General features: G+C 38.4%; 1 protein-coding gene across 4 annotated transcripts in view; it reads right to left on the minus strand.

The window, feature by feature from the left end:
- ROBO1 (roundabout guidance receptor 1) overlaps nt 1-12,678 on the minus strand; it is a 1,124,592-nt gene extending 1,111,914 nt beyond the window's left edge. For all 4 annotated transcript variants that reach the window (XM_081074401.1, XM_081074396.1, XM_081074400.1 and 1 more), the window contains exon 1: nt 12,548-12,678. The gene's annotated coding sequence lies outside the window, so the exon portion shown is untranslated. The remainder of the gene's footprint in view (nt 1-12,547) is intronic.
- Between the last annotated feature and the right edge of the window lie 2,827 nt (nt 12,679-15,505).

Raw genomic sequence — 15,505 nt, forward strand, 5'->3', positions numbered from 1 at the left:
TTTTATCTCCTTAAAATAGCCTTCTCTATCTAATGAGGTCATAATCATCCTTCAAGATATAACTTAATTGTTACTTCCTTTTTGAAGCATTTTCTAATGTTTCCCTAAAAAGCGCATCTCTCATTTGTATTTCAGTGTGACTATACTACACTTTAAGCAATATTTATTTGTCACTTTTATTGACCATATATGCACTAACTAGGACAAAGATGATGAACTGTCTAATAAATCTGTACTGTCTAATCTGTACTGTCTAATACTCTAACCATTAGCTGCATGTGTCTATTGAACACTTACAATGTAGCTAGTGTGACAGAGGCACGGAATGGTTAATTACGTTTATGTTTAACTATTTTAACTTTCAATTTAAATAGTCACATTTTACATAGTCAATAGCCACTTGAGGCTAGTAGCTAACATATTGAATATTGCAGATATTGAATACATTCATCTCACCGAAACTTCTGTTGGACAGTTTGGGGAAGAATAAACTAACTGTAAAATTTGGAATGAATGAGTGAAGGAAGGAAGGAAGGAAGGAAGGAAGGAAGGAAGGAAGAAAGGAAGGAAGGAAGGAAGGGAGGAAGGAATTCTACAGGAGATGCTAATAACATTTGATTTGCAATAAAAAGCTGCTACTGAGTTGGATTATACTCATAATCATATTGGTAAGGGTAATTTTACAATTTTACAAATTTTAGATTTCCCTATAAAGAAGCAATCTCAGTCTGGCCCAGGAGATAATGAACAATATGAAGCAGCAAAGAAGCCAAAAGGAGGGTTAAATTTTATTTGTGGTATATATATATATATATATATATATATATATATATATATTCAAAACTAGTTTGTCTGAGCTGGCAGCAAAGCAAATATCATCTTTTAAGACACAGGCATATAAGAAATAAGATTGAGCCAGCAGTAATAATTCCATCTCTTAAGATTTGGATTCCTTCACACGAGGAGGTAAATTCATTCACTCTTGTTCAAATTTAATTTTATATCAATATTAATACCCATTAATGATGGCTATTACAAAAAAAGAAAAAAGAAAAAAACAAGAAAGTGTGTCAGCAAGGATGTGAACAAGTTGGAACTGTTTTTGATGGTGGGAATGTAAAATGGTACAGTCACTATGAAAAACAATATGTGGTTCCTCAAAAAACTAACCAGAATTCCAAATGATTCAGCAATTGAACTTCTAGGTTTATACCCAAAATAATTGGAAGCAGAGATTAGAATAGATATTTTTACTCCACGTTCACAGCAGCAATTTTCACAATTGCCAAAAGGTAGTAATAACGCAAATTTCCATTGACAAATAAATGGATAAAAAAAAAATGTGTTCTATATCTACAATTGAATATTATTCAGCCTTAAAAAGGAATGAAATTCTGATACGTGCTACAACATGGATAAACCTTGAAAACATTATTTTAAATGATATCAGTCAAACAAAGACAGATAAATACTGTATGACTCTACTTATATGAGTTTGTTCATTTCCTAAAATAGTTCATTTTCTTGACTAGAGGTATGACAAAAATCATTAATTGTCAGGAATAGAAATTAATGGGCTGGGTATAATTTGTATTTGGTGTAGAGGCTTTTTTTTTTAATTTACCTTTTATCAAGGAAGCTTATAAATATAAGATTTTCTCATTAGCTAAACCAGGACATTTGTAAACACCTTTAAAATAATACCTAATATTTATAAAACCCAAGACTTGCTTTAGCACAAACCATGGTTGTTTAGTATTTTGTTGTTCATTATAGAATAAAAAAGCAAAGTTTTACAGAAACTCTCTATGACTGTACATGAGTGGATGAGGCTGCTTTACAATCCTCCTAGTTCCGCATCCCAAGGTAAGTTTAATATAATATTTACAGGGTTCTGCACAATTTCCTCACTAAACTTCTCTTTGTGATTGGATTAATATCTTCAAGTGCTTATTTAAGAGTTATACTCTGATCAGAAGTAATTGGCTGTTATGCTAAAATGTTGTTCTGCCTGAGGGTGATAATTCACCTGGGGAATGGTAAGTCATGCTTCACTCCTAGAGTGAGTCATGCTTCTTCTTTTGATCTATTAAAGTTCATTTCTAAGGTTTACCCTTGCTAAAATCCTATAAAAAAGAAATTATATTTTTGGGATATTCACTAATATTCTTTATGAAGAACTAAATCTAAAGTAAATGATGCTCGGCATTGCTAAGGACTCACTACATTCAAACAATTTACATACCATTTAATAAGATTTTACAGTTTGTCATAAAAATCACTGGTCTTTAATTCAGTTGAATATAAGCTTTATTGGTTGCAATCTTAATTGATGCTTTTCACTTTGGTTCATTAACATTGTGATGGTTTGATGAAATGATGGTCCACATACCAACCTGGCACACAATAACCAGAAAAACATGCCTCAAATGAGGAGAGATGCCAAGTAATATCATAAGCAAAAAAACAAAAACAAACAAAAAGTCCACCCACATATGGAACATTTATATGTGACAGTCACATTTCTGAGCACATGAAAACTAAAATCAATCCCAGACAGATCAAATATATAAGAATATTTTATGACTTCACCATAGGGAATGGTTTCTAAAACAAGATAAAAAAAAAAAAGACAAGCCATAATGAAAAAATTATACTACTTTTAATAAAACACAATATAAATTTTATTACAGTAAAAGACACTGATAACAGAAAAGGAAAAAGAAAAGATACAACTTGTGGAAAAATATTGACAATATATATGCTAAGAATGAATTAGAATATAGAATATATAAAGGACTTCTATAAATCTATAACAAAATATGAACATCTTAGTAGAAAAGTAGGTTAAATATACATCTACGCAATTCACAGTAGAGGAAACCTGAATTCTCAATGAACAGATGCTCATTGCACATATAATCAGAAAAGAGAAACTAAAACCATTCAAATGGTAAAATAACTTGACAATATTAAATGTTGATATGGTTGGATAGAATGGTAGCTCTCACTAATGTGCTTGGAAACTATAAATGCCATAAGCACTGTATGGGATTTGGGCAATATCTAAAAAAAAACGGAAAAAAGCAAATTCTACGTAATCAATCAATTTCACTCCTAGACATATATCTAAAACAGGATTGAATATGTGCACAGTGATGTATATTTTTAAAAAAAGATGACTGCTACATGTTTAATATAAGGAGAAACTGGAAATGCCTATTTATGAGAGAGGAAAAAAATAAATTATAGTAGATTTACGTAATCAAATATTATGTAGCAATGAAAAGGAACAAAGTAAATCTTTCTGCATCAACTTGAATAAATCACAAAAAACAATATTCCCAAGGATGCACATAGTATGTTACAATTGATAAAAATAGTATAGTCATTTAATACAGTACTGCATATGACTGAGGGGTGTATGTGTACATGGGAAAATCAAGAGGAAATTCACGGGAAAAATAACTGCAAATTTATAATACTGATTACCTCTTGGAGGGAGATACAATCTGGAAGAGTATAATAAGGGCTTCAATTTTGTTTCATAGGCGTATGTTCTTACTGAATCTGGGTGGTAATTTACAGACATTTATTTCACTATGTTTTCTGTCTGCCAAACAAACATCATGATATTAAAAAGTCAGAGTCATTAAGAGATTCAAGAACAGCAGCACCTCCACTCTAAAAGCCATTTTCTATGTGATAATTGAAATTCTGCTCTTGACAAATGTGGCTTTCTGATGTGGATCTCTCTTGCCTCAGTAGAAATGAATCATGATTTAACTCACCATACTCTGAAATGAAATTTTTCTTTGAAGCAGAGTAATCCAGGAAGACAGGCTCATAGTTTTAAAAAAGATCGAAGAAGCTATATTAATTGTTCCTCCCCTAAACTGCCAAATTAAGCTCCATATTGGCCTGGCTCAGTTTGGGAGAAACTGTTGTCATAGACTCCAAAAACTTGATTACACTGGGAATTCTTAGTAAAATGTGGATTCCAGATTCCCACCCCCACATATTCTAATGTATTTAACTGGTGGAGGTGGGGTCAAGGGAGAGGGATTTTAAGTGTTGTTTTTGTGGTTTGTTTTTTTTTGATTCAGAAGTTTCCCTGTTCAATGGCCAAAGTTTGAGAAATACTGCTTCAAGGAATTCATAGTATCACGATAGAAATGAATAAAGTCAATGGAATTTCAGAGATATCATTAAGAAAGGATAAGAAAGAGACATATTTAAATATATTTGTTTAACATAAAGGCCTCACAGAAGAGGTAACACCTGTTTGTGCTTTTAAAGATCAGCGAAGGATAGACAGGAAACACAAGTGGCAGAGGAGATAAACACTGTACATGAACACATTAAAATTACAATTAAATTATAGAACAAGCAACCTATAGAACTACTTGAAGTCTAACTGAACAGAAGTTCTGTAATTAAGGATATAAAGAAGAAGCCACGTCAAGACTGGTAGGAGGGGCAGAGATGCTGAATGGGCTGGTCCCACTCCTCCTTGTGGCAGATAAAAATTGGGATATCTCTGCTGCAGAGTTTCCCCCCCACTCGTAGAGGAGTGAAGGACCCCAGCCCCACTCCAGACCTGGAGTACCAGTGCTGGGAAGAGGAGCACCCTGCAACATCTGACTGTGAAAAACAGTAGGGATTCTGACCATTTTGGGGAGACCAGGAGGCTGTGGGAAACCCATACATCCTCTTAAAAGGCCTGCATACAGACTTGCTCACTCACAGGTACTCACCTTGGGCTCCAGCGTAGGGATGATGACTCGTGAGGGGGAGGCATCAGAGGCATATGGGGGCAGACTGAGGTGTGTGGCTTCGAATCAAGGGCTGGAGAACAGCTGCCATTTTCCCTGTGAGGAGGTCTTCCTCCCATGCAGCTGTCAGGGGGGTACCATCTTTAATGTGTTGAGTCGGCCCCCTATGCATATGGCCAAATCTTAATCTGACTGGCCTAGTGAGCCCTGCAACTCTGCCCTTTTGACTCACTAAGACCCAACCCCACTCAAGTCTCCCAATGTCAGAGGCTCTTTTTCTGAGAACAGCCAGCCCTACGTACATTGTTCTCTTCTTTTGAAAACTATTGAATTCCGACAGACACCAGGTGGGTGGCAACTGGCTTTGTTGTGCTCTGAGACTTTCCCGGAGTAGCTCCAGACTCACTACCAGCACCAAAACAGAGTCTACATTAACCTGGTGACCACAACACTTCCTACTGTAGATGCTGCCTCACCCAACTTGAGTGCCACACAAGGCTCTATCAGTGGCTGAACCTTAAGGGAACCGCAGGTGGCAGCAGGCCTCGAGGTGTCCTGGTATTTTGCAGAGTTACTCCATGCTGGGTACTGGGTTCTAGGTGTCCTCAGTTTGCAGTGTGGCTTTTCCCATGAGTCTCCAGGTTTATCACAGCCAGCGACCAAACATGGATGACTTTATAGCTCGTACCAGGTAATCTCTGGCTCGTCACAGGTAGTGGGTGGCCTGGACCTGCACCAGAGCCCCTCCTGAGAGGCCACTGAACATTGGCTTCAGGCCACTGCAGAGCACCACTTAATTAGCCCCACAAGCAGCATTTACAAAGAGTGGTCTCTATAGGCACCAGAGCTCCCTAGGTTGAATCCTACTCAGTGGGGTAAGACCCCCCACCTAGCAGCCTGTGAGCTGTGGATGTAGCCGAACTTCATCGCCAATCAGCCTGAGGGATCAATCCCATCTACTGATGTGCCAATAGCAATCAGGCGCAATTATAACAGCAGGGCACACAAAACCCACACAAGGGACACTCCAAGAGCAACTGGTGCATGTGACCAGGAAGACTGTGCTACTGGACTCCTGCTACATAAGGCACCAGGCAAAACTGGGAAACATAGCAGATCTCCCTAATACATAGGGATAAAAAACAAACAAACAAACAAACACAGGAAAGCAGCCAAAATGAGGAAGCAAAGAAATATGCCCCAAATAAAAGAACAGGGGAAACTCCAGAAAAAGAACTAAATGAAATGGAAGCAAGAGGGACTTCTTTAAGACCGGGGGGAAAAAAGTTCAAAATTATGAATAATAAAATGGAAATAGCTACATATCTATCAACAATTACTTTCAATGTAAATGGATTAAACACTCAAAAGACATAGGAGGACCGAATGGGTAAGAAAACAAGACCCTTGCATATGCTGCCTACAACAGACTCACTTTGGATTGAAAGACACACACAGTTGGAAAGTACAGGAATGAAAAAAGTTATTTCATGAAAATGGAAATGAAAAAACAAAACAAAACATAAAAATCTGTGGTAGCAATACTTATACCAGGCAAAATAGACTTAAAAGCAAAGGCTATGAGAAGAGACAAAGAAGGACCCAGTAATCCTACGACTGGGCATTTATCCGAAGAAACCCAAAATGCTCCTTTGAGCGGACATGTGCATCTGCATGTTAATTGCAGCACTGTTTCCAATAACCAAGATGTGGAGGCAGCCAGGGTGCCTGTCAATGGGTGAAGGGATAAAGAGGAGGTGGTACATATATACAATTGAATAGTACTCGGCCATAGAAGAGAATGGGTTTTTGCTACTTGCGGTGGCATGGATGGACCTGAAGGGTATTGTGCTAAGTGGAGTATGTCAGGGAAAGACAGATACAATGTGATGTCATTTATATGTGGAATCTAAAGAACAAAATAAACAAACAAACAAATCAGAAACAAACTCATAGATACAGAGAACATTTTGATGGTTGCCAGATGGGAAGGGGGTTGGGGGGTGTGCATAAAGGTTGTAGTCAATAATATTGTAATAACTATGTATGGTGTCAGATGGGTACTGAATTTGATGGGATCATAAATGGAGGGGTTGGGGGGTAAGATGAAAAAGATGAAGGATTAAGAAGTACAAATTTGTAGTTATAAAATAGTCATGGGGACGTAAAGTGTAAGGCATATACTCAATAATGTGGTAATAACTATGTATAGTGCCAGGTGGGTACTAGACTAGTCAGGTGATCATTTCTTAAATTATATAAATGTCTAACCACTATGCTGTACACCTGAAGTTAATGTAAAATAATATTGAGTGTCAACTGTAATTGAAAAATAAAAAAAGGCGGGACAGATATATTTCTAGGTATAAAACAAATAAGTCATGGGGATGTAATGTACAGCATAGGGAATATAGTCAATAACATTGTGATAGCTATATGATGTCAGATGGGTGTTGGACATATCATGGTGACCACTTCTTTAGGTACATAAATGGTGAATAACTATGCTGTACCCCTGAAACTCATATAATACTATATGTTAGGAATATTTTTAATAAAAATCTTAAATATAAAAAAATCAATCAAGTATCAAAAAAGTGAGAAACATTCTGGATAGAAGTTCTAACATAAACAAAGCAAAGAGAAATGAAGCATTCAGTATTTGAGAAAATGCAAGTAGATTTTTATGGCAATTATTAAAGCTGAAGAATGAAGAGAGGAACACTGGGTCCAAATGATAGAGCACCTTGAATGCCGTGATAAGGAATTTGGACTTCATTATTTGTGCTCCAGAAAGAAAACTCTGGCAGACATGATGTACATGAATTCAAAGGGGGCAAGAATGTAGGTAATAGCTTAAAAGGACGATCCCAAGAAGTAAAAGTAGGAATTGGAGGACTGTCTGTTGTGAGGAAAAGAAGCTAGGCTCAAGAAAACCAAAATTCACAGGGCAAGTTTTATTATTATTATTGTTGTTGTTGTTGTTGTTGTTGTTATTATTATTATTATTATTATTATTATTATTATTTCTTCAATATAGTGGATGAGGCAGAGAAGATGTCAAAGGTGAATTTGTCTGAATGCATGATGGTTAATTATGACTTGGAAATCCTAGTAGAAGAGCAGCAAGAATGATGTATGTGGCTTTGAAGAGTTTCCTTTACTATATTTTCCTTTAAAATATTTAAAGGGATACATCTCTAGGTGGAGATGTCAATGGATCTTTGGAAATAAACATGTGGCAATGCATGGACTAGAGACATAAAATTTGGATTTCATTATTGAAATTCTAGAAGTGCATCATAGTATCTGGGGTGATTGAAGAGAGTGAGAAGACAATAAGGGTTAAATGCAGAAATATAGTGAACAAGTAGGAAATTTTATTTAACAGATAATTTGTGTGAAATGGTATAATATAGAGAGAATCCTCAAGCAATGTTAGCTTACTCCTCTTAACCTCCAAATAAATACCAAATTAAATGACAGAAGTTATAATTGATTGGGAATTTCAGAGATGTATAAGAACTATGAGGGTTGAAATACTCAGAGAAAATTCCTGGTAGAGGAAGTAGATGAACCACCATAGAAAAATGAGTAGGGTTTGGCTAATTAAAAAGGAAAATCTCTCAGATCAGAGAACCATATGCATACAAATGTGAAGGTGAAGGTAAACTGTTTCTGTGTGAGAATGACATGATGGATTCTTCCCCAACTCTTTGGCAAAATTTGTGCAAATTTCCCTGGGGTTAGAGGTGGGACTATTCTTACTAAGACACTTACTCGTTGTCTGATATCCTTGGAGAGTCATTGTTTATAAAAGATTGGTCTGCGGAAACACAAATAATAGTTTGGATGTGAAAAGGATATTAATTGGAATATTAATTGGATATAGATTGGAATATTATGAATGTTGAAACTAAATTCAAAAAATAATAAAACTGTTTATTATTTTTGGGGAAACACAGGTCCATGGCATCCTGGGACAGCAGGTATGCTGTGGTGTGGAAGTACTTATTTACACTCCTGGATCTGCCCCTGATTTGGTAAATAGCTTTGCATATTTTGCTTCATCTCTCTGAGCTTCAGTCTCTTCATATGTTAAAGAAATCTAATAAAGCTTTACTTCAAAAGAGTGATGTGAAGATTGAGTGAAATATCTATTGCAGGTAGGGAGCCTAACACTGTGTCTACAGCTTTCTCCTACATGACCTTGGATAAGTGTGTTACTCTTCTAGGACCTCCATTTCCTATGGGATTAAAAGAATTGGCTGGCCCATATACTACTAATATATTTTTGGTATAAACATTGAATGTATAAGCACTAATATTGCTCACTCACTTCAACAGCAAGTGTAGAGAGATAAATGATTATGTGACCAGGTCATTGTTCTAGCCTACTGTATGCTACCATGTTTTTGTTTCTGAACTCACAGATCTGAGAGAGAGAGAACCATCAGTTGGGTTTTCGGGGCAATAAGGAGGTGCTCGTTCTCTAGTGGACTGGAGGGAAACTCACCTTAAGTTCCGTTTCAAATGGTGCATTATACCTGCTCATTCATCAAGCTGCCAAGGGCTTTCTTTGCTGCCTTGCTTTTTTTCTTTTAAAATTCACATCTTTGCAGTGTCTTGAGTTGATCAGTTTTTAATAAAAGTAGCATATTAAATCTTGCTGAAATAAAAATAGCTCTTAATGTATCAAGTATAGATTGATGTCAAAAGGGAGACTTCACCACTGAGTACAACACTGGTTTCCAAATGCTTGCAGGCTTCTCTTTCATATCTGGTCAATGTTATTTTATATTGAAATTGATTCTATTATATCATTAAAATAAAGGACAATTATACCGACCAATATAACTCTGTGGGGGAGATGTTAGGATATTTTTCTTTATTTTGTGCAGCATAGGGTAAGAGAAAGCCAGCTTGAAGCCTATGGGACTCCCTAGGCAGTTGTTGAGTCTCTGCCCTCCTCCCACACTGTGCACAGTGCTATGTCACTGGAAATCACTAACCTTTCACAGGATACAGCCTGGAAGATGTAACACTGGTTCAAGGACAGGGTAAGGGAAGAGAAGTAAAAGGAAGTAAGTGGGAAAATGTAGCAGAGATGTGATTAACAGCTGTTTGCTAGAGCAAGCTTCCATCAGGGATCTGCAGCTGTGTAATTGTGCTTCAGTTCTGTAGATCATACAGGGCTAAATTGGAAGACACACAGAGCAGGAAGATAAGTAGATAAAGGTTAAAGGAAGGAGAGAGAAAGGAGAAAGGAAAAGGTTAAAGGAAGTCCAAAATCCACGGCAACGATATGAGGTGAATGCCTTCAACTCCTTACATACTCCTCAGCTTTGCCCTCCCCTCCTGTGGGAGGAAGATAGAGCCCTGGAAAACAAACTCCTCTTACCAATTGGATATTTATTTGTTCTAGGTTGCTGCTATTGATACTTTAGTGTATTTTTCCCCTTTGGAGGAGGGAAAGGAGGGGTTTGATGAACACCCACCCACTCTTTAATCGTCCCCTTTAATAAAATCAACATGCTGCACACCTTCCAAAATGCTTCCAAAAGAGCTGTGCCTCCTCAAGAAACAGAAAAGATGCAGGTCTTAGGGTGGCAAACTGAATCTCTCCAAATAATAGGTCTGAGGAGCACCCAAGTTTGGACCTAAAAGCTTAGCTTCTAGTTGGCCTCCTAACAGATCAGTGGATTATCAAAGTATTTTGTTTAGTATTACATCCTAGTTCCCAAACCACCACAATGGAAAGTGGGGAAAGATCACAATGATACCGGCTTCCCTCTGTGCTCAGAACACTGTTTTCCTCTGAAGGGTCTCCAGGAAGCAACCAGCGTCCGCAAGTGGACCTGCACCGACGCCCCTCCCTCAGCGAGGGATGACGATCCACCTCCAAATTAAACAATCTCCCACCAATACTTGGAAATATATAAACCATTTCTTAACATGTCGTTGTAACAAACACACAGCCTGATAAAAATCACTTAAAAGAAACAGGACAGATGACCCAGAGGGGTTTGCAAGGTCAGGGCACTCCCCGGTGAGAGCGTGAAAGGGTGGGAGGTGTTGAGGTCAGGGTTAAATGACACTGTGAAATGAAGCCCCCTGTCCTGCCTTCTCCTTCCTTCATCCATAGAAGGCGTCTCCAGTGCGCGCCTGCGTCTGGAAGCCTGCCCCGTGGTGCCGCAGAGAGGGCAGGAAGCGCATTTCAAAGCCGCATCTAAAGCAGCCTACTTAAAAGAGCCCAGCAAAGCCTGGCCTACGACCAGAATTGGCCCACATCACTTGCTACCTTTCTCCTCTTGCAGTCTTATCAGCATTTCCCTTCTTTCCTCTTCGCCCCATTTTCCCTTTGGGGTGCAGGTCCTCTAGGACGCTTGGGGTGCACCCTAGGGATTTTCAGGTAGCGGTAGCAGCTGGAATGGGATGCCTCGGAATCCTGCCTGCCTATCTCACCTGTCTCCCTAGAAGGATAACCCGGGACCTCTGCACACAGGTGTGCGGGTCCTCCACGAGGCTCTCCCTCATCTCCTGGCGCGTGGGCTCGGAGCTCAGGCGGACTCCGCAGCGAGGCAGCCCGGGGACGAGCGGCAGTCGGGGGTGAGTCAGTGAGATGGCCATGCCAAGCTCCCGGCTCTGCCCGCCCGCTCTGCTCTATCTCTCCCCATTGTGTCCGCAGCGCTGAGGAGCTGAGCCGCGCTCGCCTCCTCACCCTCCCTAACCCGGTAGCTCCAGGAGGGAAGAGCGGGGAGTGAAGAGGAGGCAGGGAGAAAAAGGGAGAAGAGACCTCAAAAGGGCACAGCGCTTCATCAATAACGCAGAGGCTCCTGGACCTCCCTGCATTACCTTTTCCTGCTTAACACCACCAACTGGAGCGCTTCCTGGCACGTCCCACGCGTGTTTTTTTTTTTTTTTGTGTGTGTGTGTGTGTGTGTGTGTGTGAATGATGGGACGCATCTTGTTCATTCATCTACCGTCTCTCTCCCTCCTTCTCTTCCTCATATAAAGTCCCCCTTGTCTCCCCATCACCACTACACCTTCTCCCCATCAGTACTACATTTCCAAGCAAAAAAGCTTCACGTTGGAACGCAGGTCTTGAAAAACCTCATTGCCTGCATATCACTAAGAGTTTACCAAAATTCATCTAGCAATGCTTCTTTTCAAAGGCCCATTCGTATCCTCCTCCTGGGAGAATGCTTTCAAAGTTTGGAAGCTCAAATGGCCTTGGAACTGCAGGTTTCTGAGCTTCAGTCCACACCGTGAACCACGACGCGGTGGGAGACGCTGAGATTACACCGCCAAGTCGCCCAGCCCCAGCCTAGCAGGCCGCCGACGCTCAGAGCATCCTAAGATGCAGTTCTGCTTTCCCCTAGGAAGCGCAAATGTGCCTCATAACTTCCTCGAAAAGGGTTAACGCAGCCGTACACAACAGACGCAGATCCCGAAACTTCTTTGTAAAGCAGGCTCAGCTCACCCAGAACGGACGCAGCACAACTTCCAAGGAAATAAATGTCGCATCCCTGCAGGGAAACTTGTTGAATCCTGCCCGAGCACAGGGGCTGCAATTTTCGATTTAGCCTGAAGGTTTTTGATTCTACCCCAAAACACTCGGGTACACCAGTCACAATTTCTGGACAAACTGCAGAGTCCTTTGCGCACCCATTCTGCACTCCCACCGCCACCGTTATAAAACCAAACGCATCCCTTTCCACAATTCTAAAGCTGCCTCTCACTTCCTTTACAATCATTTGAGAGAGACTTACCCTTCGAGAAGACTGTCTTCAGAAATCTGGTGGCTCCGTCGTGCAGGAGCAGCCCTCCAACTTTGCACGGAGACCTTCCCGAGTTTAAACCAAGCAGAAGCTGTCTGACACTTACGAATGTAAGATCGGGGAACTACCGGAGGGAGAGTGCGGTCGGGTTTCTTCTCAGTAGCAGCACCCTGGAAAAATCCAAACCTTCTTCAGTAGAGAATTCTTTGAAACCCGTTATCTGTATTACTATTAATGCGCAGAGCAGACGGCATTGCATGCAAATAGGTCCAAGTGCGCGCTACTATTGGTAGCTGCCGAGGCCCCTGGGTCCTACTGCTCAGCCCTAAACTACACAGCAACACCACGCACGCTGCTCTGGGGGCGCGCGGAGGGGGAAATGGATTTAATTGATTCGTTACCTCTCGTATTGTAAAGCCTGCTGCGATGTTTCACCGAGGAAAAAACCCTCACATTTCAACTCCCGTCATGTGATCTATCATTTCATATTTGCTTTTAATTGTTTGTGTGGGGTGGTTTTGAAAACACAAAGGCTTTTTAAAAAAGCATTTTTTTTTTTTTTTCTGAGGAGGAGATACTTTGGGCAGGAAAACCCTCGTTTTGCTCTCTGTTATGTATCATTCCTATATAAATCCAGGGAATATTTATACAGTCAGATACTTACGCACTTCACTCAAATAAAATAGCATCTAATTTTATTCTTGAAAATGCATGGCGATTCTAAATAAAATAAATAGGTTAAAATGGTAGAATCTCAAATACGTGTGTACTGATTATAAAACATGGGCTATTTTTCTAAATGCTGCTGAAAAAAATGCCATCAATGACAATGTCACGGGTATCATTTTTATTTTGCAAAACCAATAAACTAAGATATTTTATTTGTGAATATTGACAGAAAATATAAATCAACTTAGAGATATTGATAATGTCACAATATGTCAAACATTCACTATTAATTGCCACATTTTCTTTTTACAGTTTCTATCTTTGCAAGCCTATTAGTAATGCAAATTGGCACAAGGAGATTTAAAGTGAGGCAGGCCTGTGGTGACTGGCAAAATGAAATATTGTAACATTGCCAAAACACTTCACTACATCATCATTAAAGCTAACTATCTTAAAAATTAGAATATTAATAGTTGAATCTTAATATATATGAATTTAAAGCCCTGAAGCATGCATTTCCCTGACCTTTAATTTTGTAAAAAGAGAAATCCTCATGTCAAACTAAAATGACAGATTCTGCCAAGTTCCATCTAAGGTATTTATTGAAATTACAATCTAAGAAATAACATCATTTTATTATGTTTTAGACGTAAATTGTAACGTAAATTTAATTATAAAATGATTATGTCTATAATTTACAGTTCAATGATATTAGAAAGTGATACACTGAATAAGGTCAGTAGCAACCGACTCTTAAATTCACCAGCCATGTGTAAAGTAAATAAATGAAAACGTAAAATGCAAAAATACAACAGAACTGAAATCTTATTCCAAATACATATATAGCATTTGAATTTATGTAGTGTGTGCTACAATCTTTCTTCATTTCCATAACTCCTTCCTTTACAGCTCCTTCCCTTCCCCCATCAGTAACCCTTGACAACAGAAGTGTTACTTCAAGTCCAGGTTGCCTTTGCAGCCTTCCAGACCTAACTTACAGATTACATCCTTGTGGGAAACAGAATTAACTCTTACACGACTGAGATGCAAAAGAAAAGGTTTTCCTTCAGGGCTTAGAAAACCCAGAATTCTTATGTAAATTTCCAAAATTTTCACCAAACATACATTTTTGAAACGTCAATGACCACTAATTCAGAGTGGAAGGACATACATCAGTTGCCAGTATATCAGAGTCATTTTGCTGCATTTCTCCATTGCTGTTGTGTGTCTGGAACACCTTTTCGGAATGACTTTTACTTTAGCGTTATTACCATGTTAACCCAGGTTAAAAATTTTTCAATTTGCAAAGTAGTTAACATAAAAATATTAAGATATAACTATATTCAGTATAATTATATAGGTACTCATCTGTAAAAGAAAAAAAAAAGGCTATTATTTGGTATAGTAAGGAAAGCATAATGACCATGCAAAATTGAATGCAGATAATTGATACTCAATTATTTTTTAAAACAAATATATTATTGGTCTTTCAACTTTCTGCTACAAGTGGACTTGAAAAAGAAATCATTTGCAGTCTAAGTACAAATTGAAAGTTCTTCATTTAATGAACGTATTTTTAGAAATGAGAAAAGATGTGTTTTACTCAGGCAAAGTTTGTACAAAATTAATTCAATTTGTCTATGGTTACAATTTACTAGAGGAGTTGAATAGTTGACAAATACAATGGGGAACAGAAGAAACTAAATAAATCAAAGCCAGACTATTAACACATTTCACATAAAATTGTTTGATAAGTTCACATTTTCTGCATAAAAGCCTGAGTCAAACATACAGTAAGCTAATCAGAATCACAAATTCAACTTAGCTCTTTTTTTCAGGAAAAAAAATATATTCTACATCTCTTCAATGAGTTACTTGTGTTTGTTCTAATTATTCTCATGTTATGAGATATGATATATTACATATAATATACATAAATAAATATTGAAAATATTTTACCTTCTTGGATACTAAGGCAAAAATATTAGAAAAACCATGATATTGAAGTCGCAATAGTTTTCATCATTCCTAGACCTGTAGGAATATCCTTGATCTCTTCTTTACCATTGGAAGAATTGTTGGACCCCTCACTTTGTCAGTTCAGTTTTCAAGGACAATATATGCTCTGTCAGAAACTGATTTCCATTATGCCCTTGGATCATGATGACAACGCCTTATCGTGGCTAATGTGAACATCTATAAAAGCTGGAAATCAAAACATACCTGGCATATCCCTATATGCCATTACTATAATCAGCTTATGTTCCAAATTTAAATAGG

Source organism: Rhinolophus hipposideros (genome assembly GCF_964194185.1).
Source record: "Rhinolophus hipposideros genome assembly, chromosome: 2".
Classification (NCBI taxonomy): Eukaryota; Metazoa; Chordata; class Mammalia; order Chiroptera; family Rhinolophidae; genus Rhinolophus; species Rhinolophus hipposideros.